This window comes from Micromys minutus (assembly GCF_963924665.1).
Source record: "Micromys minutus genome assembly, chromosome: 19".
NCBI classification, from domain to species: Eukaryota; Metazoa; Chordata; class Mammalia; order Rodentia; family Muridae; genus Micromys; species Micromys minutus.
Genome location: NC_137954.1, coordinates 27363001 through 27386049, shown reverse-complemented (window position 1 = coordinate 27386049; position 23049 = coordinate 27363001). Strand labels below are relative to the sequence as shown.

General features: G+C 43.4%; 1 protein-coding gene across 1 annotated transcript in view; it reads left to right on the top strand.

Moving 5' to 3' along the window:
- The window catches only part of EPHA4 (EPH receptor A4), a gene marked incomplete at its 3' end in the record, with an annotated part of 130214 nt that overhangs the window by 31337 nt on the left and 75828 nt on the right, over positions 1–23049 (top strand). The gene's annotated exons all lie outside the window — the stretch shown is intronic.

Sequence of the window (23049 nt, the reverse complement as noted above, 5' to 3'; positions counted from 1 at the left end):
TTGCTTTGTACTTCTGAGTCTGCCTATATTTTACCTCAAGAAGCTCCATGTAGCACCACAATTATGTAGCCCAGGCTGGCCACAAACTCACACTAACCTTGGCCTCCTGAGTGCTGGGTGTGTACTTGTGAAGAATGACCCACGCTCACATTCAGCATGACTATAGTCTACTTCAGCATCTGAACTACTCAGCGTTTTCTCAACCAACCAAACACCAAACTCCCCAAGTGTCTCTAACCTTGCATGAGACTCAGAAAACCACTAGTTATCTGCCACTAACTTCTCTACTCTCCCACCTCAGTGCCCAGTGAAATTCTTAGCAGAATGGGTCTTCTGCCAATGCCTTATAGGTCTAAAGGTGTGCTAAGAGCCTTGTATAAACTGTATGGTAAGATCCAGAGACATCAGAAATGTCCAAGAGGACTGGCCTTATCTGGAAAAACCCAATGGGAATTAGACTCGATAAAATACAGATTCATGCCTAAGGTAACAGGGGAGCTAGAGTTGCCCAGGCCACCCTGGACTCTGTCGTGAAAGACTTTGAAGAACTAGGAGTTGGGGTTTGGTCTTTATTCTCAGCCAAATTATCAGCTCTTCTGTGGTTGCTTTCTATCTCCCAGCCACTGAGAGCTATTGATTCTAGGAGGTTCTTTCTGTACTCTAGTCAGCAGTAGGAGATCTTTTTACTCTACCAGAGGGAAGGCCCCAATGATATGAGGATTTGTAATGTTTACCGGAATCTTTGTTCCGGCACTTTGAGCAGGCCAAGAAAAGATAAGAAAACCCTCAGAGCAAAGTTGACTTGAGGGTTAAATTTAAGGGATGTTTGGCTTTATTTAAACAAAAGGAGAAAACTTCTGGTCTGTGTTTGAAGAGGAAGAAAAGGACTAGCCCTTGGTTTAGCATGATTGATGTTTTATTGCCTTGTAGATGAGTTAGTAAGGCCAGTGGATATGAGGATGATGTTTACTGAGATCTGGAGTTTGGAACTGTTGTAGAAAGTCAATACATTTGGGCAAAAAACATAAGATAAGTTAGTGGGTGAGTAATAGCCTTTTTTTTTTTTTTTTTTTTTTTTTTTTTTTTTTGACAATGAGCTATAGTGGAGTTCAGAAGTGAGTTTGCGCACTAGATCCCTTTGAGATGCTTGTTACAAATGTACATGGCTTGTTTGTCTAGTGTTAGGGATTGAACTCAGGCCTCTTGAATGCTAAAAGGTATTTCACTGAGTTAAGGTAAGGAACAGCACCTGCCCTACCACATAAATGTACACTTTAAGGTTGCTTATCAAACAAGTGTTTAAAAGAGTTCATGATCTGAGTTAGGTGTGTGTGTGTGTGTGTTTGTGTGTGTGTATGTGTTAGTGTGTGTATGTTAATGTGTGTTTGGGTTGTTATTTGAGACAGGATTCCTCTGGGTGGTCTTGGATCTTCTGGAACTCTATATATCAGGATGGCCTTGAACTCACAGAGATCCTCCTGCCTCTGCCTCTCAAGTTCTGAGATTTAAGGAATGTATCACCACAGCCCAGCTTGGTTTATTTGTTTTCAGTATGTGGGTATTTTGGCTGCATGTATATCTGTGTACCATATGTATGCCTAGCCCCCACAGAGGTAAATCAAGGACACCATATTCCCTGGAACTGTACTTATAAATTGTTATGAGCTCCCCATATGGAGGTTGGAAATTGAACCCAGGTCCTATGGATAAGTAGCCAGTGCTATTAACTGATGGGCTATTTCTCTAGTCGGAGCGATCGATCTGAACCTTTAACCACCTCTTGAGATGGATCATGGTGCCTGGTGTTTCTTTTATCCTGGTGGTAATAGAAAAGTCTGTGAACACAAGGACCATGGGCAAACAAACAAACAAACAAAAAAACCAACCAACCAACCAACCAAACAAACAAACAAACAAAACAAAAACAAAACAAAACAAAAAAAAACAACCCAGCATTTTTCACATCCCCATCTCAAGTACCTGACAAGGGCAATCTCTTCCAGGACAAAATCTGCCAGTGTCACCTGTGTTTAGATTAGATTTTCTTTCTTGTAAGGATGATGGTTAAAAGTGAATTGTAGTTAAAGCCTTAATTACCAGGGTAACGTTTCAAGCCTTCTTGGTATGCACAGATCTTGAGTTCAGACTCTAGCACCTAGTAGAAAAAGAGGGGAAGGGGAAATTTATTTCCATGCACCCCTAAATGAAGACAGTTCTCTCTCCCAGGGAAGGAGAGTTATGGACTACTTATCGCTTTTCTACTTAACCTTGCCTGAGGAACAGATAATTGGAAGTGTACCATACAGATAAGAAAGGCTGCTCTGTTCGATTATAGATATAGAATTAAATTATCAGGTAGACGTAGGACTACTGGAAGAATAGAAGTTGCGGACTGTTGAGCGCATGCTAACACCTTGACTGGTCACGGCAGCCTCCCTGTGGTTGTTGCCTCCTCGTAAACAGTGAGAAGGAACTAACATGGAGCAGAACCAGAGCAACGGTGGGTTAGCTCCCTGTTCTCTGCAGTGTGGAGGAAAACTGTGGAGATATGTGATCAAAGAAAGTAAGCCAGCACAGTGTTCCATTTAGGAGGAAACCAAAAAAAAAAAAAAAAAAAAAAAAACAACTTGTTTAGAGCTAGGCTGGATGTGGATTAGCCAGGAAACCTAGCAGAAGCCATTAGCCATTAACAGTGGTAAGAGCCAAGGCAGACAACTTATCCAAACCATTGTGGACAACCAGATTGCCCACCATTTAGTAGTTGCTGGTTAGCTTTTGTACAAATCCATTGTGTTCTACAGTCGTTCTCTTAGGCATCCTCAAGTCTAGATGGGCTGACACCATCTCTTACCCAACACCAGGTAAGAGACATACCAGGGCTGGATTGCTTTCTGCAGTTAAAAATCTCTGCTTAGCCAGGGTGGACAGAACAAATGAGAGCTGCCAGCAAATATTTGATTTATTTGAATCACAGAGCATGCCGCAGAGAAAATGTGAAAAGGTGATCTTCTATCTACAGGATCTTCTGCCTCCCAGGCTCCTCTGTTGGACCTTACACCATGTTCCCCTGGCTCCGAAGGAGACCCAAGTCTTCCTGTCTCTAATATGTAGACAGATAATAGGGGTAGCCATGGCCCTCATGAAGGTTTTTACCACATTTTGTTAGAGATGAAAAGTCTTTCCAACTTCTACAAGTCTTCTTGAAGTTTTTGTTTTATTGTTAATCACAGAGGTAAAAGCAAGCATTTGAAATCAGGTTGACTTCTTGGTAGGGGCCAGACCTCCAGTTCCATTCTTATCATATATATATATATATATATATATATATATATGCCTTCAAATATTGGAGCCTGTTCAGTGTGCCCTGGTTTGTGCATCTACAAGTGGTGTTGATCTGAGGAGTCACAGATGGGTGTAGGCCAGAGTGTTGGCATTCTCCTTTCCCAAGACACACTTTTGAACTTCTGCTTTGAAAAAATATCCTCCTCCCTTGAAGTCAGTTACCAGCCACCTCGGCTCAGGGCACATCTGTGCCCTGCACTGATACCCACTGGGGCGAGGAGGGGGAGTGTGTTATCGCTCCTGCCTCCATTTCTTCATTCACACATTACAGAAAGTTCCGAGAGGCTACGGGGAAGCCAAGAAGCAAGGGAAGCCACCCCGTGCTCCTGATGGGCTGTCACAGAGTTTTGAGCCCCACAACAGGAAGAGTGCAGGTGCTTGGAGGTGTGGAGCTGCTGGGCAGTAAGATAAACACTCTGCTTTGTTAACTGTGACATGCCATATTTTACACGCCAGGGTCATTCAGTAGCTCCACGCCAGTGGAATAAGCAGAGTTTTCTTGCTGCCGTTGTTGCTGTTTTGTTGAGATGGTTGCCTGTTCTTGATCTCCCTCATGATCTCTTAAGTGTTCCAAGTCTCAAACATCACTAATTATTCACCAAAGAGCTCAAGGCAACCAGCCCCAGAGAAGCAGGGTCCTTCCCCAACTGCCAAAGTCAACAGGGTCGAAAAGGCCGTTCCAGGTAAGGAAGTTACAGAGCGGCCCCGGGCCTTTCACAAACATCAAAGAGCGGAAACAGGTAACTGTGGGAAACCTGTCCTAAGTCAGGAGGCAAATGTGCCTGTTTGGATAAGGATTGGCTTTGCATATTTCTATAAAAGGTCCTGTGTGGCAAGTGCTGTGACCAGCCTTGTATAACTGTTCCTTTCATACACCATGTGAGACCTGGGTACCATGGGCCTCTTAGGGACTCAAGTGTAACGTTTCCCCTGTAGACAGGGGGCTTCGAAAAGCAACCCAGAGCCTTGCCATGGTTGGAGATCTGTAATTGGTCATGTCAATTTGACATTCTAGAAGTCTATCCAGTAGCACCAGGGTGGCTCTTGGGGTAGGAACTAGAAGTCCATTGCTTTTCCTTATGCTGCCTGGTAAGTCCAGTGTTTGATTGGCGCATAGCCAGCTGGCAGATCTAGACCCATAAATCTTAAATGGATAAGTCTAAACACCACTCACTTGTTAGATTTGTCTTCGTGGGTTGCTTTGTGTGCTTCCCAGGGAGTTCTGCAGCTCCCCTGGTAAAGGAAAAGAGTCAACAATATAGACCCTTACCCCTGATGCTGACTGAAGACTCTCAGCAGCCCCTGAGTCCAGCAACCATGTAGGGTTCAAGACTATTTGCTTGAAAAGAAAATCAAATGGAGGTCTTTGCCCCACAGAATTCTGTTATACATACTGTGCACTAGCTGTACTGTTAAGATTAAAACAGGCATCTATATGTCTGTGGTATAGGTTGGTGGGTAGAGCTTTTAGCCTATTTAAAGTGGCATTATTTAAAAAAATAATAAATCTTGTATATACATCAGTGAACAAGCAAGATAATATTAAAAACTAGCCCTAAATTAGAAGGTGACTGGCATCCTGTGGATCTAGGAGTCTGGCTTGCTTGATTTCCCTTTCCATGCTGGTTGAGCCTTGAATTAAAATAGCCTTTGTTTGTCTACTTGCATTTCTAATAACTGACTCCTAGCCTGTGGGACTGCTCAGATTTTGTGGCAAAGTTCTTGGAAGTAGGTTTTGAGTGCTGCATGATGACCCTTAACTTAAGAAAGCAGACTGGGCTTTCTCAAGTAGAAACAGGTCTAATGCTTTGAAGAACAGAAAATAGTTAGGCACATATATTTGTATATACATATCAGTGGATCAGATCAGAGGTATGGAGTGGTTTACTCTTAATATCATGTGGAACTATAAACCTCGGGCATAAGCAATTTTTCTGACTAGTGTGTAGAGTTCTTTCTGCAGAAACCCAATATCAACTTCCCACTTTCAAGTACTGTGGGGCTTTGTGTTGTTGGTATGGTTTGCTGTGATCAAGTCCTGATTCTTTTCTGAACTTGATGGTGACAGTACTTGGAGCTGATCCTGGACCTCTCAAAATGACCCATTGGATAAGCTGTTCTTCCTTCTTTATTTACTTCCTTCCTTCCTTCCTTCCTTCCTTCCTTCCTTCCTTCCTTTTTTCCTTCCTTCCTTCCTTCCTTCCTTCCTTCCTTCCTTCCTTCCTTCCTTATTGAGATAAGGTTTCTCTGTGTAGCCCTGGCTGTCCTGGAATTCACTTTGTAGTCCAGGCTAGCCTCAAACTCAGATCTGCCTCTCTCGCCTGTTCTTAAGCTGTCTTTAGCTGCTCCTAGTTGATACATGTACTTTCTGAGTACTTAGAGCAAGAAGGGAGAACTTAAAATCATCACACTTAGTTCCCATAAATCTGTATAGTCTCGAGTTTTTCTTGGGGGGGGAGGGGGGTGTGTTTTGTTTTTTGACAGAGTCTTTTTATGTAGTTCTGGCTGCCCTTGACAGCTCACTTTGTAGTCCAAGGCTGGCCTTGAACTCAGAGATTCTCCTGTCTCTGCTCCCCAAGTGCTTGCATTAATTAAAGGTATGGGCCACCACATCTCATGAGGCATATGTACAGTTTTGACATGAATGTATAAGAAGTCAAAAATGTAACAACGACCAAATAATCGGATCCACCCACTGCACAGTGGAGAGTTGAAATCTGGGTTTCTGGTTTGTTTGGGGATTCAGGAATGCACTGCAGACCACATGGACTGCTATAATTCTTCCTTCCCTTGGCTGAGGCAGAGGCACAGATCAGTCTGTGAAGCTGCAGAACAGACTTCCATCCCCAAGTTCCTAATTCCCAGACCGTACACACACAAAGCCGGTGGCCCTCAGTTACCAGTTCTGAGTCTTAACACTTTTCCAAGCCATTCAGACTCTGAGAAGGATAATCAACATTTTGAGTCCCAGGACGCCATAATGACTACTAGAGACTTAGACAGGACAGAGACCCTGTGATCCTTAGCTCCATAAGTCCCCCCAGAGAACTGTGGTTTGATGCCAGTTTGCTCTAGAGTTTGCTTCTTGCCACATGCAAGTGTTTCAAGTTACAGATGTTAACTGCCACCGTCTTGTCCTCTGGAATGGGTAAAGCTGAACATGACTACAGATGAAAGTTCACAGCTAGCGCCCATCCTTTCTCTTCCTGTTCCCAGGCATGAGTCAGTCTGCTGGCTTACTGTTTACACAGAGCCTGGCTAACAAAGAGCAGCTGATTGTGACTTGCACAGACATGTTCCCCCCGCATAGGAAAGAAGAGGTTCAGGCTTTGTACCAAAGATATGTTTCTTTGGAGAGAGAAAGTAAGTCTTGTTCTGCTAATCAGTTTGTGTCCAGCAACTTCTGCCCCGCGAATGTCATGAAGTTGGATCCCCTTGAGCATCATGGTTTATAAGTCCACCAGGCAGCTTCCTTCGTGTACTTCATATTTTGAGGCTCAGTTCACATAATGCTTGAAACAATTCTGCATTCTGAGTTAAATTTCTTTTTTCCTTTTCATTGAGTGTAAAGCTATAAGTTTTCTGGTATGAAAACAGTGTCCATATTCAAATACCTTCTTGATCGCCAATGTCCCGCTTTTTGGTGAAGAAAAGTAGGGGGACGGCTCATCTGTGTCTAAACATTTATCCATGATGTGGCACGAAAAGGCTCTGCAGTATGGGGCTGGAGTTTTCTATCCTGTGCCACTTCCTAAGGCCAGTGGGGTATTAACAAAAAGCTGCCAAAAGCCAGAGGTTATACCTTTGTGCATCGTCCATAATTTTTTTTTTTTTTTTAAGTCTGGGCTTCCTTGTGATGGTCCCCTGTGAACTGAAGCCAGGTTTGCTATCTTACAAAATGTTGGTTTTGCAGATTATGTCTGGTTGCAGTTTTGAGCTGAATCCACTCTGCCCAGATCCAGCCAAATTTTGTATTTGGCATTCTGCATGGTACCAGTCTGGCATGTTAGGTGCAGGAAGGGCAGTCTCTATCCCTTCTGCATGAGAGGAAGCCACCTACTCTGTTCCTTACCAGCATGCCCCCTCTGCAGCCCTTCCCAGGACTGACAGGGTCAGTCCTCTCCATAGGGGTTCCCTCACCCCTGCTCCCTCCTGGAGGGATATGACATTTTCCAGGGCCTTCATTGCTTAACTTTTTTAAAAAATCATTTTTCCCCACTAATGTCAAACAGTGTAATATATGTTAATTATAGACATTTAGGAAGTATGGAATATTGCCTTAAAGGAAATCACATGAAACCTGCTTTCAGAGAGAATCACCGGTATATTATTATGTTATAGGTATTGTTAGAGGTGATTTCTTTTTCTTTCTTTCTGAAGGGGGAAAAAGAGGTCTTGTGGCATGTGAACGGGAATTATTCTTTTAGGGACACGTGCTCTTAATTGTTCCGAGACTCCAAATGCTAGTTTGATTTTTATCTACTTGGATCAGAGAGCATGGCAGGTGGAGGCTCAAAGCAGGGCTTTATTATTATGAGCATTTGGAGAATATTTAAATTCTGAGATGTAGAATATTTGATGACAGAACAGAAGACCTTGGGACTCAGAAGGGCAGGGAAGTCATGGGGATGAGGGAGGGATGTCGTCCCAGAGCCACACTGGAATAGATAGTCACCTATTGATTTTTCTCCTCATGCTATTGGTAACTTCCCTGAAACTCAATTTCTCCATCTGGGAAATGGGAGAATTCCTGCTTGGCCTGGGGATTTTTGATGATTTAGTTCATTAACTGACAGCTGTTTAGGGAAAAGCAAGAAAGCTGTGTAAGAATGTTCTAATAAAAGAGGTGCTCCAACAGGGCCTGACTGGCCTCCTCCCTGATTCAAAGAGAGCTAGCATAGGTAAGCAAGGGACGCTGGGAGTCTTCTGTGGGCGAACAGGAAAGAAGCTCAGTGGCTGGTAGAATTTTTCTTGTTGCTTTTTGATCCTTCTGATGGTTAATGTATTCAGCATGGAACTGGGGTCGTTTTGTGCAGAATTTTCTACTAGGAAGGCCGGTATTTGTTTTGAGCTGGCTACTCTTTCTTCTCTGCGTGTTTGGAACCTGTGTTTGGCGAGTGCCCTCTTCAGTGAAGCTATTATGTTTGTTCTCTTACCTGAGAGACTCTTATCAGTCCTTTGCTGTGGATTACTTGCCTCCTATCTGGAATCTGCATCCATTACGCAGGAGAGACCTGGACAAGCATAGTAAAGCTTTAAACGACAGATATGGTTCACCCGCTGGAAGTGTGAGGGTTGGGGGAGCACTCGAGGCCTTGGACCTGAGAAAGATACGTGAACCTCTTTAATACATGAGAGAATGTCTTTGTGTCTGCTCATGAGCTTCAGGAATTGGGGAAAATATTAAAGAGAGGGGTCTTCGGGGCATTATCAGGAACCTCAGGCCACATTGTCCCCATGTAAACTGTCTTCTTGGTTAGTGAGGGTTAAGTTCCCAAATCCTTTTGCATCTCAATTCCTCTTCAAAGCTGGAAGTAGCAATAGCATTTACCCCAGAGCAATTGTGAGATATACACAGGCCACTGATAGGCTAGAGACAGATCCTTGCCAACTCTGTGTTAAGCCCTTTAAAGGATTTGAGAAGATGCCCTAAGAAGTCACAGACATTTCACCTTAGTGTCTGCAATTCTGAATACAGGTGGATCACTGGGAGCCCTCAGACCTCAGGAGAAATGAGCAAGCAGGTAGGGATGAGCGTAAGCGTCCTAGGCATCCTCTCCTGTGCTGCTAAATGATTGTCCTAAGCCAGGCAGTTATGAAGTTTGGTCCAGAGCCTTGTGAGCTATGTTCCTTCCAGCCATTCCTAACCAGGGCCGTTCCATATTAATCCCTCATTTTTGCCCATTGCTTCTAATGCTTTCCAGTGACAAACCAGGCAGGGAGAGCCATCCATACAGATGCCAATCAGAGGAACGGGCAAGGAGGCACATGCGTATGTTAAAGGTACAAGTGACTTTAAGGGAGGCCTTTAGGGAGTTAAACGGAAGATGGAGGAGGTGGGAAAGTTGAATTTAAGGAGTTTTGTACATTATGCTATATTCTCGCATGCCATTCTAAAGACACGGACTCTCCTAGTTGCGATTTTTAAGCATGTGTGTGTTTGTGTTAGGCTCCATTATGTTTTGAGCTCATAGGAGTGAAGAAGGAACTTGAGAGGTATGAATGCATGTACTGTGCCTGTCATTCCAGAACAATTCAAGTTCTGAGGCTGACACCCCTCTGCCACGTGCAGTCAGGCAACTGGTTAACTCTACCCACCTCAGTTTCCTTAGTTTAATCTGGGCATAATTTTTTTTCCTTACTCAGGGTTAATAATTGATACTATGTATGCTAAAGAGCCAGACCATGACCCTCCTGTAAACATTAGTAATACGTATTTTTGGAATGTGCTAAGCCACAATCTGACTCTCATTGTGCCTAGTTAACTACTTGGAATCTTTGTTGAACCTGTTTTCTTAGCTAGACAATAGCATGGGAAAAAGCCAAGTCTAATTCAAAGTTGCAAAAGGAGACCTACCACTCTGGAGGCACAGCCCTTGAGGGGACTCTACCGTGGCTGGTACCTTCTGGGCTCACCCTTACTCTCTTTTCTTAATGGCTTTTTTCAAGGACTCTCAGTAACTAGATGTGGGGAGCGCCAGGACCATGAAGGAAGCAGACACCCACTGCCTATTTTGTGTACATACCAGCTATGTACTTTGTGGCCGGGTTCCTTTTTATTTTATTTTATTTTTCCTTTCTATTATTCTTTGCATGACCAAACCCCATTTCGCTGCTGAGGGTTACATTTCATCTCCCACTGCTCTGACATGACAGACCCATCGATCACTCATTTCAGGTGTGTCTGGCCACTGAACATGTTCATCTTTGCTGATGAGACACAGGACTGGTGTGGCCAGAATCCTGCCGCTGCCGGAACTAATACACACACACACACACACACACACACACACACACACACACACACACACGTGAACAAAGGACTTACTTTTCTCATCTTATTGAACTGAGAAGTAGTCAGGGAGCATAGGGCAGCTTGTTTCCCTCCCCATCTCTAATATTTAAATCCACAGTCATAAAAATTAACCTTTTGATTACACTTGCACATCGCCCATCGAGCCCAGTGCCGGTTTCCTTTCCCCTGAATGGGAAGCTTCGTGCACCACAAAGGATGTCCTCTCTGTTCGTGCACCACAAAAGATGTCCGCTCTGTGCCCACACTGCAGCTGCTTTGCCTCCAGGCCACTTAACTGACAGATTGGCCATGTTTGCATCATTTCTTATCACATTCCTTTATGAAAACAAATTCCTATCTTGGGCTGTAATTTGGCTAGTACGGAAGAATGTTAAGCTCCTTCAGTAGGCTCTAAAACTACATATTTATAAAATTTGCCTCTTTATCCTCACCCCACCCCTACCCCTCAAGTCAATAAGACAATAGAAAGAACATATTGAGGATAGATTTTGAAAATAAGAACATTACTTGGAAAATTTACCTCTAAATACCGGGATTAGAAAATAGCGTCGATGTACTGTCATTACTAAACAATAGCTATAAAGTAAGAACAAATTAAGATTTTTTTTAGCCTGGTTGTTTAGTAACCTGGATACATAAAGAAACCTGATATGTAAAGAAATCTTTACACACTTTTTTATCTTCCCAGCCTAAGCAAAGCCATTAAGGTCTCTATAAACTGTACGTAGATAGTTAAGAATTTGGGACATTCGGAAAGGTCACTGAGCACCATGCCCTCCCTGATTTTTCTAGTGTGTGTGTGTGTGTGTGTGTGTGTGTGTGTGTGTGCATCCTCTGATTAGGCTGTGAGCAAACTAACACATACTTTTAACCATAGCTGTTGTGAGCACTGTGTCAGCCAGGGCTACATAGTAAGACCCTGTGTCAAAGTTAAAAGAGTAAAGTACAAAAGAACTTGTTACAAAGCTTTCGTTGGCGAGTTCTAATAACTTAGACGTAGCACCCAGACATAGTGCAGAAGAGCCTTTACCTGCATCCTTCTGCTCCTTCGTTTCAACTTTGAGACACTGGAGGAGCTACAAACAAACAACAGCAGATTTGGTCTTGCTGTATGGCCAAACAAACGTTCTGCCCTCCTTCCTGAGTCTCCTGAGCATTGTATCGCACCAGCGCTCCAAGCTGGTGGACGCGTAATCAACCACCTGTCTTATGATTGACTGCATGCTGAATGATGGCTCTTTCTAAAGTTTCCTTTTTATCGGAAGCGTGGTGTAAAGACTGGGTGTGCTCACACAGAATCTGATGGGCTTTGTGTTCTGCTGCTTAGGGATATTACCACGCTAGGGCTTGCACTGGCAGGGGTGGGAGGGAGCACGTAGAAAGATCCAGAAGCTTTGGCCATCTGTATCTGATGTCTGCTCTGACACACCATAAATAGTGCACTGCTCTCTTCACACCTTGTGGTACTTAGATGCTTTAGCTCTCAATATTTGGAGGGGAAAAAAAGGGTGTCCTTATTGTTTTATGCCCTCAGAGTATCTCTCGTCATCTGGGATTTTCCTATGTACTTGTCATGTTGTTTCCACTGGCAGCTCTCCTTCCGTCAGTGTAACCAATGGGATTTTAATATTTGCATATATATTATACATATACACATACATATATACATATACTCATATACATACATATAGAGAAGCAGGGTAGAGGATGAACGTAATAATGAAAGAGGAGATGGAGAGAGCTCCAGTAACTGCTTATACTGTTGCTGTGAAGTATGGGAGGATCACCTGCAGTGCTGAGGTTTCTGGATTCACCACAGGATTAAATTAAAAATAATTCAATTATGAGCATTGTATTTGTGTTGTCTGTTTCAGTGTATGACTATCTCAAATATGATTTAACAGAGCAGGACCATGATCAGACAGCAAAACTTGTGCAAACTGAACAGACTGAACATGGCCGGTTCTTGGATACGATAGTTGCTAAAGGTCCTGACCATTGACATCAGCCACCTTGAAAGTCTCTTCTAGACTTTACCCTTACTATCCCCTTGCTGATGCGAAGCTTCCATCTCTTGGAGATTTCTTCATGTTCTCTGGTAGTTCATCAGTGAATACAGCAATGGTCTGTAGCCTTGGCTCTGAAGTTCTTAGGATACTTGTCTGGAGAGCTATGGTAGACAACAGCCATGTGAGAGAGGCTGAGGTCTAGGTGGGAAGATCTAGACCCTGCCAGTGCTAAACGGATGTTCCTTCCCTCTTTACTCTGTGTTTCTTGTCTGTCAAAGAGTCTTTTTTTTTTTTTTTTTTTTTTTTTTTTAATCTTTTTGTCCATTTGGCTTAGAAATCGGGGATTGCAAGACCCTACATCTTGAGCTATAAGCAGATGTTTCCCAGTGTCTGTGGGCATGCTGACCTCTGGTCAGATCTCTATTCTCAGCTGCATCTTGACTTAAATGTCTCAAACAACTCACATCAAGGGGGCTCTGTTTTCCCTCTCCCTGTATGAGTTATTTTCTTACAGTCTCTGGCATTGGGAAACCCTGAAACAATCTCAAGCCTACTTTTTAAAATAGCTTGTAACATCTAAACAGAAGGGGTGTCTATAGGTCTTGGCTTTTGCTTTCTCCCTGTCCTTAATTAACACAAGTTTGAAGTGAAGTTGACTGTTGGAAGTCACAATGGTAGACAAGATAGTTGGTCTGAAAAGCTCAGAATAGCGAAAGAATCAGTGTAAAAATATCTCTGGGCTAATGGTCCATATGCCAAGTATTGTTGTGTATGAAATAATAAGTTACTTTATATCCCCCTCTTTTTTAAAAAGTACCTTAACACAGTTTAAAAAGAAAAACCATCAAAGAGTGGCTTATAATAAAATGAGCCATAGGAAATTTCAAATGAATGCAGATGCTGTAAAAGTTAATAAAATGCAAATATATTTTAAAGAGGCATTAAACGTGCCATGGTATACTTCTCAAAGAATGCATACTAAAAGTAGAACTGTCAAGGGGGTTCATCAAAATGTTATCATGTCATTATAAAATATGAATTTTAAGCATGATTGATGGCTCTCTTTCATTTGTTCAGAATCATCCATCAACTTATGGGGGAAAAAGTCAGCGATTAGATGAACTTTTAGAAACAAGAGTTTAGAAGCCAGATGAGCTCGCACAGACTTGTAATCCTAGGGGTGCAGGGCCGAGGCAGGAGGGTCATGAGCTTAAGGTTAGCTTGGGCTACTCAAGCAGTCTTGTGGGGAGGGAGGTAAAAGAGAAAGACTGTGCCTGATCATCTTAGAACATCTGGTGAGAATTCGAAGTTTGCTAAGTAAAAAGAGAGATTAAGGAGAGCAATCTAATTCTCCAGGTCTCTCCCTCGGGTGTGAAGTAGTGAAGGAAGCGAGTGTGCACAGAGTGTGCACATGACCTTTAAGGCAGGAAGTGGTGCATATGCAGGTGTGAATTAGAATTAGAATTCCAGAATGTAGTGTTGCTTGATGTTTGAGGTAGTGCATGCCTTTAGGCTTCAGGAAGGAGTTGAGACTTTAGTCATATGCCATTGCGAATGTGTGAAAACTAATCCAAACAAGAACAAACGCTGTGTAGTCTGCCCTTGCTGAGGTTGTAGGTGGAATTTCAGGGACAAATGGGGCTAGATGCCAAATGGAAGCCATGGTTTGACTCCTTTTTTTTTTCCTTTTCTTTTTTTTTTTTTTTTTTTTTTTTTTTTTTTGAATTGTATAGCATGGGGAGGGGCATTAGGGATTGTGGCATAATCATGATCATTTCATTTATTGAATATTTACAACCTTTAGACTTACATAATGACCTGCAAAGAGGAAGAGGGAAAGACGGCAGGAAGTAGACTTTAGATCTTGGAAAGGGATCAAGAGACTATAGTTGGGACCCTGCAGGTTGTTGTGGAAGTAGATCACTTTTTGTTTTCTTGGGCTCTGAGATGAGAATGTAGGCTTGTACTTGAATATTTATTTTGGTTCTTCTAGAATACACTAGTCATTGGTTTTAACTGTTCCTTTTCTAAATTCTGGGAGGGGCTCCCTTCTCTGACTAATGATAGGGCCTATAGACACTCATGCCTAGCAGGACAGGAATCCTACTAGGGTTTCTTTGCAGGTGGAACAGAGGAAGAGATAGATAGATAGATAGATAGATAGATAGATAGATAGATAGATAGATAGACAGACAGACAGACAGACAGACAGACAGACAGACAGACAACCCTAGTGGATTGATGAGAACAGAAAGAAGGGACCTAGGGTTCCATGACTCTCAGTGGTCCCCCCTCCTTTCCTTAGATTCCTGTGTTGGAATAACCATCTATCTTCCACTTCAAAGCAAATTGAAACTCTCTGTCGTCTCTGACACTTTTCCAGAAGGTTCAATGGCGGAACCTTAGCTTCTGTGGCCATAGGAGCGTCATAGGTGTCCTCATTTAAAAAAAAAAAAAAATGATCATTTTCTCCCCCCAGATATTTTGGGTAAAAAATTTTAAGACTATTTAAAATCACCTTCTTGGGCACTCTGGTTGTTGGACTGTACTGCCTTCTGCTTGAAGCACAGACCTGCTTTGTTAGTGAGAGTGTTTGCCAAGTGAATTGTGTGTAGGAGGGTGTGACTAACCCAGTTGGGGCCTTATCTCTCATCCTATCTGCCTGGGCTCCCAAACTTGTTAGGGTTGATGTCTTTCCTTACCAGCTCCACCCCTTTCAAACGTTTACAGCTATCTCTCTTAAGAAAATTATTCATATCTAAATATTGTAACTCTTAAAAACGATTCTGTTCACTACATTCAGTTTCCTGGTGGGTGATCAGAGCCACAGGCTCCCTACAACCCGGAGGTGACAAGCTCTCTTCACAAGATGCCATTGAAAGGCCTTTTCCCCTGCCCCTCCCAGCCTGCAGGGATTATCAGCAATCCTTTCTGCCTGCCTGGGGTGGGATTGTCCTTGCTTCCCTTTTGGCAACTTCCAACAGAGTCTGTACTTTGGCAGGCTTTTGGAGGGGAAATGCAAGTCACAAAGGCAACAGGGACAAGAAAGAGAACCTAGGGAAAAAAAATCTTTGTGTAGCTTGTAGCAAGAGGTAGTCGAAGTTGCCTTTTGTCCAGGTGCCTGGGTGCTCATCAACATGTAGATGCTAAACCCAGGTGGCCCCATTCATTGTATTTGGTCAGCGCTCCTACTATCACTAGATGGTGAACTCCACTTTACAAGAACCTTTGGAAACACCAGAGCTCAAACAGTAAACAAGAAAGGCTACTGGCGGCTGCTGAGAGCTTGGAATGTGTTCTGCAGAGGATCGCAGATTTCTAAAAGACTGTGCTTTGTGCTACAGTAGAGAGAGGCTCAGATAGGAAAATCAGGAGTTTCCCCGGCAAGCCTGGGCTACATAAATTCTGTCTTAAAACAAAACAACCCCTCCCAGGCCCCCAAATCAACAACCAAACCAAAGAACAACAAAATGGTAGGGGAAAAGTGGTCTGTAAATAAGACGTCGGTCCCTCCCTATAGACATCCGGGCAAGGGCCTCCTTCCTAATAAGCTTGATTTCAGTTCCTGAAGCAGAGGCGATCAAGAAGTGAAGGTATTCGGAACCAAGTAGAAAGCATTCAGCGTTGTTTTGTAGAGACCAGCTGGCTGGCTACTTGCTGTCTCAGGTTAGTTAGGTCAGGGTACCGTCAGTGACGACCAGAAAGAAATACCTTACAATGAATACCATCACACTGCCCACACCAGCAACTACTTGAGGCCATTCCACAAACTGTAATAACTCTTTCCTTCAGTTCTGGCAACCCTGGCGGGTTCTCACCAGCTGCATTTAATTCCGGTTTGAATCATATTCAGGAATCTGGCCACTGGTGGGATCCGCCTCGAGTCATGGTAGTGTCATGAGGCTGCTATCAAGGTGTGGCCCCCCCTTAAGTGGTCAGGACCAGGCCTAATTCCAACCTCCAGAGGCTAGAGAACAGGGAGGTGTCTTGAGTCTAATTAGCTGTGGAAGTGATGGCCCCAACAGGTGGCTCTAGGCATGACTCACAGTGAGAGCTAGAGCCAAGGGGGAAATCAGAAATCACTTCTTTGTCACTTGGTTGGAATCTCAGGTCCACTTAAGGAAATGTTTTCTGAGCATGAGGTGGAACAAGATTGGTCTCATATGTCACTGATATGGAACTTGACTCTTAGTCCCATCTCCTCCACCCCATCCCTTGGCTACCACCTCAGGGGCCTCTTGAAAGACCTTCTCTCTGATAGTGATAGCTTGGGTGGCCCACATTCCAATAGCAGGTGGAATCTTTTTCCCAGAGTATTGAAGATCCAAGCCTTGTCTGTTAAGGCAAGCACTCAGCCACTGGCCTATATCTTTAATTCCTAGTGAGATCTTTGGGAAATCTATAGCAAATCCCATTGTGATTCTTAGCACGGCACCTGAGACTTTAAGGGCTGTTATTTGTATCTGTCTTCTAGGTTCCTGGCTTTGGCATTCCTCTCAAAAGCTCCAAATAGCAAACCTGCTTTCAGTTCCGTCTTCCACACTTACCCAGGGTGCAACATTCCTGGACCTTTGTCTGCTTCCCCAGGCACCTTTCCTCCTTCCCGCTGCCTCTTTCTTAGCTCTGGTTCCAGCTCAGGCTGATGTCCCGGCCCCGCCCTCTCCCCATGCTGACTTCTGTGCTTGCCACTAGAATGTATGCCTGTAAACATGCGGACCTTGTTCAGCATCCCCCACACCATGATGTTCCCAGCACAGGTATGTCTAACTACTCCACAGTGTGGAAGCTCTCCTCCGTAACATTCCAGACACTTGACAGAAGGATCCTTGTAACTGTGAGGCCAATCTGTTAGCCCGTTCTACTACAGTTAAGAGTTCTAGACAAACCTCAGTCACAATGTACAATGTGAGGTGTCTCTCAAAACACCCCCCCCCCAATTGGGGTGAGAGAGTGAAAATTTTTAAAAATTAAAGGTTCATGAATCTTGGGGATCTTGTAAGATGGGTGAGATGAAATTAAGCTTGAAGAATGATCTTAATGGGGACAAAGTTGTTTCGTAGCTGACTTCATGACTCAGTTCCTTACTCACCCCAGGGATGTGGCCAGGCTCAGACCTAGGAATAATAAACTGCACTGATCAGATCAGTCCTGGGAGGAAGACTGGGTACTGAATAGCGGGCTCCTGATCTAAGCTTAAAATGTCGTAGGCTGTTTTGGAGTCACCGGGTTCACATAAGTCTATATAAAATAAGTTGGTAAATACCAAAGCTGGAATAGAGGAGTCAGCTTTTCCATTTTCGGTTCCTTCTTCCACATCCGGGGTTCACTTCTGTCTCTGCTACCGCAAGAAATGGACTCTTGGTTATGTGTGTGGCAGGACTTGGACTCTTGCCTGGTTTTTCCAGACAGGGTTTCTCTGTGTAGCCCAGGCTGGCCTGGAACTCACTCTGTAGCCCAGGCTGGCCTTGAACTCAGAGAACCATATTAAAGGCTTGTGCAGCCACCACCCCACGAGGAGGAATTGCTTAGAGGAGAGCAGTGACCACCTGTTTAACCTTACAACATTGTCTACACACACACACACATACACACACACACACACACACACACACACACACACACACACACAGAGCAGGATTTAGATATCACTGTTACTATTTTCCCTTCAAATCTGAGCCAGTTTCAAATCTGAGTTGTTGCTGGAGGAAAAAATAAGAATTCTTGTTGAAATAAATAAAATGCAAGACTTATTGTTTCTATCTCCGCTCTCCTGGTCTCTCTTCTTCTATTACTCTTCTTATTTTTTTTTCTTCCTTTTTTCCTTCCTCCTTCCTTTTCTCCCTCCCTCCCTTCTTCCCTGACCCCACATTTGTTGACCCAAACACTGAGCATCACAGCCTGTTCACTGTTCTTTTTCCTCCCGGTTGCTTTGCTTAGATGTGGGGAATATTAAATGAGAGAAACAAATCTTTGGCTCGCTAGTCCCTGTTCATGATTTATTATTTACATCCGGAAATGATCTTTCGACCTAACAGATAATCCTCCCCAACCAAAAGATAATCACGTTTTAAGTCATCAGCAGAAGTCAGAAGTTCTTGAAAGGGACAAAGAATTTACCTGTAAGTGCTTCTGGCATCTTGCCGTTTCCCATGAATCCAAGCTGATGTCAGAGAAAGCTGGGCTGCCAGGGGCAGCACTTGGTGAACCTCCTAGGGTCCCTGAGGATAGGACCAGCCCCCTTGTCAGCCTATAAAGAGCATCTAGAGACCTGCTCAGTCCTTCATGCTTTGCAAGAGGGGATTTGGATGCAGATCATCATCTTGCAGGCTCCTCTGGGGATGTGGTTCACTAGAAGAGAGCTCATAGGTAAACTCCTGGTAGGCTGCTAGGTTTAATTGTGCAATTTAGATTGGGTTCTTAGGACAATGACACCTGATGAAGTTCACTGAGGAGTTTAATGCATAAAAGTGTGTGTGCCTGAGCACACACAATGTGACACACACACTCAACTTTCAGGAGTGTGATGGAGGGTAAGATGGTAGTCTGGTACTAGCAATATCTGTGTTATAGCAAGACCATCAGGGCTGTCCCAGGTGTTTGGGATGCTGGTCTTTGCAATGACCCCCCCTCCCCCCGTTCTGCTGTGCATCAAACTGAAAACAGACAGCGCAGCTTCTCCATAAATTTTACTTGGTCTAGACTAGGTCTCTTCAGGGAACTCCTGGAGAGGTTTTATTTTGTTCTTCTCATCAGACATAAGGCAAGGCTGGAATAGCCCAACACATGTAACATTAAATGCTGGCAGATAGTTATATAAAAAAAAAAAACCTTTAATCCCCTAACATGTGAGACCAAAACCAGATGTTTAGCATGATCCTATCTGCTTAACATAAATCACTTTTTAAAACATCATGTAGAATCAGAACTTCGAAATTAATTCCCTTTCAAAAATGTCCACAGTGACAGTGATCCAAAACCTCTACTGAGGAAGATGCTACTAATTACAGGAATCTGGGAGGAGGAGAGATTTTGGGAGGAGGGAGGAGTTCTTTTAAATCTCTCCCTCCTCCGGCCCCTTTTCCCACTCCTGTCCTGAACGCCTCAAGCACCATCAACAGAACAAAAAGAAGCTCAGCCAGCAGTTCTGACTCCAACATTTCAGAGGAATAAATCATGGCTGGTGACAACTCTGGCTATAATCCTTTGAGTGACAATGACTAGCTATGCTGCCCTGAGTTAATCAAATAATTATTTAACACGTGTTTCTCTTGCTCTGGCCCCAGCTTCACAACAGATTTCATCCCTCCCCAGCCCCCCTTGCAGCCTTTAGTTTTAAATAAACAGAGAAACTAAGCAAATGACGACGGTTAACTACAAAGGTAGGAGCAAAAGCAAAGCCTCCTCTTGGTTCCTGTGCTTTTCACCAGCTTAGTAAACACCTTCAGTGCCCACACTGCCTTCCTGGGAGTTTTGACATCTACTGTTTTAGCTTCTGTGGGTGGACCTGGCTTCCTGGAGATGTTCTTTTCTTCTCCAGCTGATTGATACTTCGGGGTCTTGTGTCATTTCCCCCAACTGTTACTTCCTTTGCGTTAGTGCATCTGCGTTGCCTGGCTCCGTGGCGAATAAAAAGAACTCCCCCTCCCCCAGGAAGTCGGAAGTCTCCTCTGCCAGACAGCGACGGACCCTTCAGATGTGAGAGTGAGCTGTGATCTATCTGCTCCCTCCGCGGTGACAACAACTTCATAGTCTCCTCGCTCTTAGAATGTGCTCAGTAAAGTCATCCTCATGATTGCTAGTGTGATCATTAGGACGAGATTGAACTTGTGCTAGCTCTGGCTGCAGCGGCCCGCTGCGGATACAGTTATAGTGATGCTAATCTACTCAGATCTTGGCTTTAAATTGGGGTTAGGGGGAAAAAGAGGAGGGGTTTCGGAGAGAGCAGCTGTCCTGATCTGCTGCTGCCCCCACGGGCCTCTAATGAGCAACTAGTCTGAATGCACCCTATCAAAGTATCAAAGGGGGAAGAAGACAAAAGAGAATCATCGGAACCCCCCCCCCCCATGCTCTGTGAAATGTCTTGGGGGGAATCAAGGTCACTGTGAGTGGCTCCTGACTGGCATGTCCTGGCTGTGACAGATGCACCCACCACAAGGATGAAAAGTTGAGATGGTAGCTTATTTAAAAGTCTTTCAAAAGTCTCGCCAGATATTATTAGTAATTTTACATTCGAATTAATGGTATTAGTTTAGCAGTTTAGTGTTTTCAGCCTTTAGTTCATCCTAAATTATTTGGCTTTCTTCTTATTTCTTCATAATACTTAACCAGTCACTTTTGCAGTAGTGATCTAGGATCTTAGATGTGTGAGATATGGCAAGGTCTTTGCCATTGAGTATACCCTTAATCCTTTATTGGTTTTGGTTTAATTTTGGGGGGTTACTTGTTTAATGTGAGTAAACATTTTGACTGCATTATATATGCATACCATGTGCTTTCCTGGTCTGCAGAGGCCAGAAGATGGATCCCCTGGAACTGGGTTTGGAAGCCTGTGTGGGCCCTGGTTCCCTACAAGACCTGCAAATATTCTCCCTGCCAAGGCTTTTCTTTCAAGTTCTGTTCATTTATGAAATCAGTTGAGGAAAATCAAGTTATTCTCTTAATCTCAGAGTTTACCACAGAAAGCTGTAGGGAAGGATCACCATCAGAAAAGGGGAGTAATAGATAAAATTGTACCCTTTAGGGTAATAACCTGGTAGTTTTTTTTCCCCCTCAGTGGTATTCAAATATGTGGTTTGAGTTCTTTTTTATATATATATAGCAAAATTTCAATGTCCTAATTGGGAAAATGAGGATGAGATTAGAGTAGGAGTGAGGGATCTTTATTTAGCAAAATGCATTGTTTTAAAATAACAAAAGGGAAAAAAAAACCTGCAGTGTGATTACAGGTTGCTGTTGTCGGCTTCTGTTTTAAAATTGGTACCACATTATCAAGTTGAAATAATGTATCCATTTGTTTCTACCTCCATCCCAACTGTGCATGGAAGATGGCTCTGTTGTTAAACTGCTTGCCCCTAAAATATGTGGGTCTGAGTTTAATTTCCAGCACCCAGGCAAAAAGCAAGGCATGGACCCATAATCTTAGATACAGTGGAGACAGGTACAAGAAAGGGTTTCGTTGGTTCAAAGGTGGCTAGGCTGGCCAAGATCCATTTCCTGGATGATCTCCCTTTTCACCATATAGCCAACCCCATAGATTGTAAAGTTGAGCCTCCCCACCAATGAAGCATCAAAGACAGGAGAGCGTTAGCCTCAGTGTGCTCAATAGTCTGGTTTGAGTTAGGGTGCATCCTTTTGCAAAAGAATTTCTTGCCCAGCTTCTTCTTTGTGTAACACCGAAATTCTTATTTTGTTTGTAACACCAAGGCTTACTGTCCAGCTTATCCTGATGTATGAAATTCAGGTACCAGTGTGAGAGGCACCTACTGAAAAACCAACGTATATATGGTAGATCTTTCCCGAATAAATGATCCCCTAGCTTGGCCTCTGACCTCCTTGAACACACTCTTGGGGTTTGTAACCGACACAGGATAGAGAACACGGAAGGTCACACAAAGCCAAGGGAAGTACTTCCCGCACTTAGATGGCTTCCTTGCACTCCTCTTTGCCAGCATCCAACAACTTTCACGGAGTTAATTTAAAATGAACAAGCTTTGTTTGAATCTGCCCCTTGAGGATTTACTGCACCTCATCTGAAAACCATCCACATCTGACATTTTGGAATTACCCACCTATTTATGGGATTATACTGCCTTCTGTTCATGAAAGAGCAAGGCAATTCTCAGCACACTTTCTGTCATTTTCTCCTCTTGTCTGTTTTTCTCGAAGCGAGCTCTAAAGAGAGAATGAAAGGAGACGGAGAGTCCAAATAGGCCTGGGCTTGTAGGAAGAGAGGGAGCTCAACATTGCTGGAAAGAAGGAACCCACAAGAACCCTCACCCAGTCACTTAGCCAATTAAATGTTTGCTAAATAAAAATTACCTGCTATTATTTTGTAGCTAAATAAGTTGTGGTTACTATAAGCTTCATTCAATTATTGGTGTAGTCTCAGTTTTATTTTAAATAAGGGTAGACTAAAATGATAATGAATAGAAATTGTATTCAGTTTTTTTTTTTTCAAAAAAAAACAAAAAGCTAATATTAGAAAGAAATTCAACATGGCTTATCTTTATTTTTGCCCTATTCCGGAGACAACAAGTTACTTGTTCCAGGTAACTCTGGAGCAGCTAAAGCATATCCCATACTACTTCATTCCTTTGGGGTTTGCTTTACCTAATCTCTATCACTTCTGCACGTGAGAATCAGAATGGAGAATCAGTTAATCTGTCCTTCTGAGTCACCTTGGATTCCAGGAATCCAGTGTTCTCTGAGGTAGGCAGTTATCTTTGATGGTGGGCCCCGCCCTAAAGCAGAAGTACTTACCTCCTGAGACCCACCTTGTTATTGTGAAACAGCCAGGACTTCTTTGGACCATTTTTACCAATCTTGTTTTGAGGAATGAGCAAGAAGAGGATTCCTGGGACAAGACTGGTTTTTGCAAACCCTGGCTCTACCTCTCTGTTCCTCCTCTCAAATTCCTGTCAATATCTGCAAAATGGGTTTATC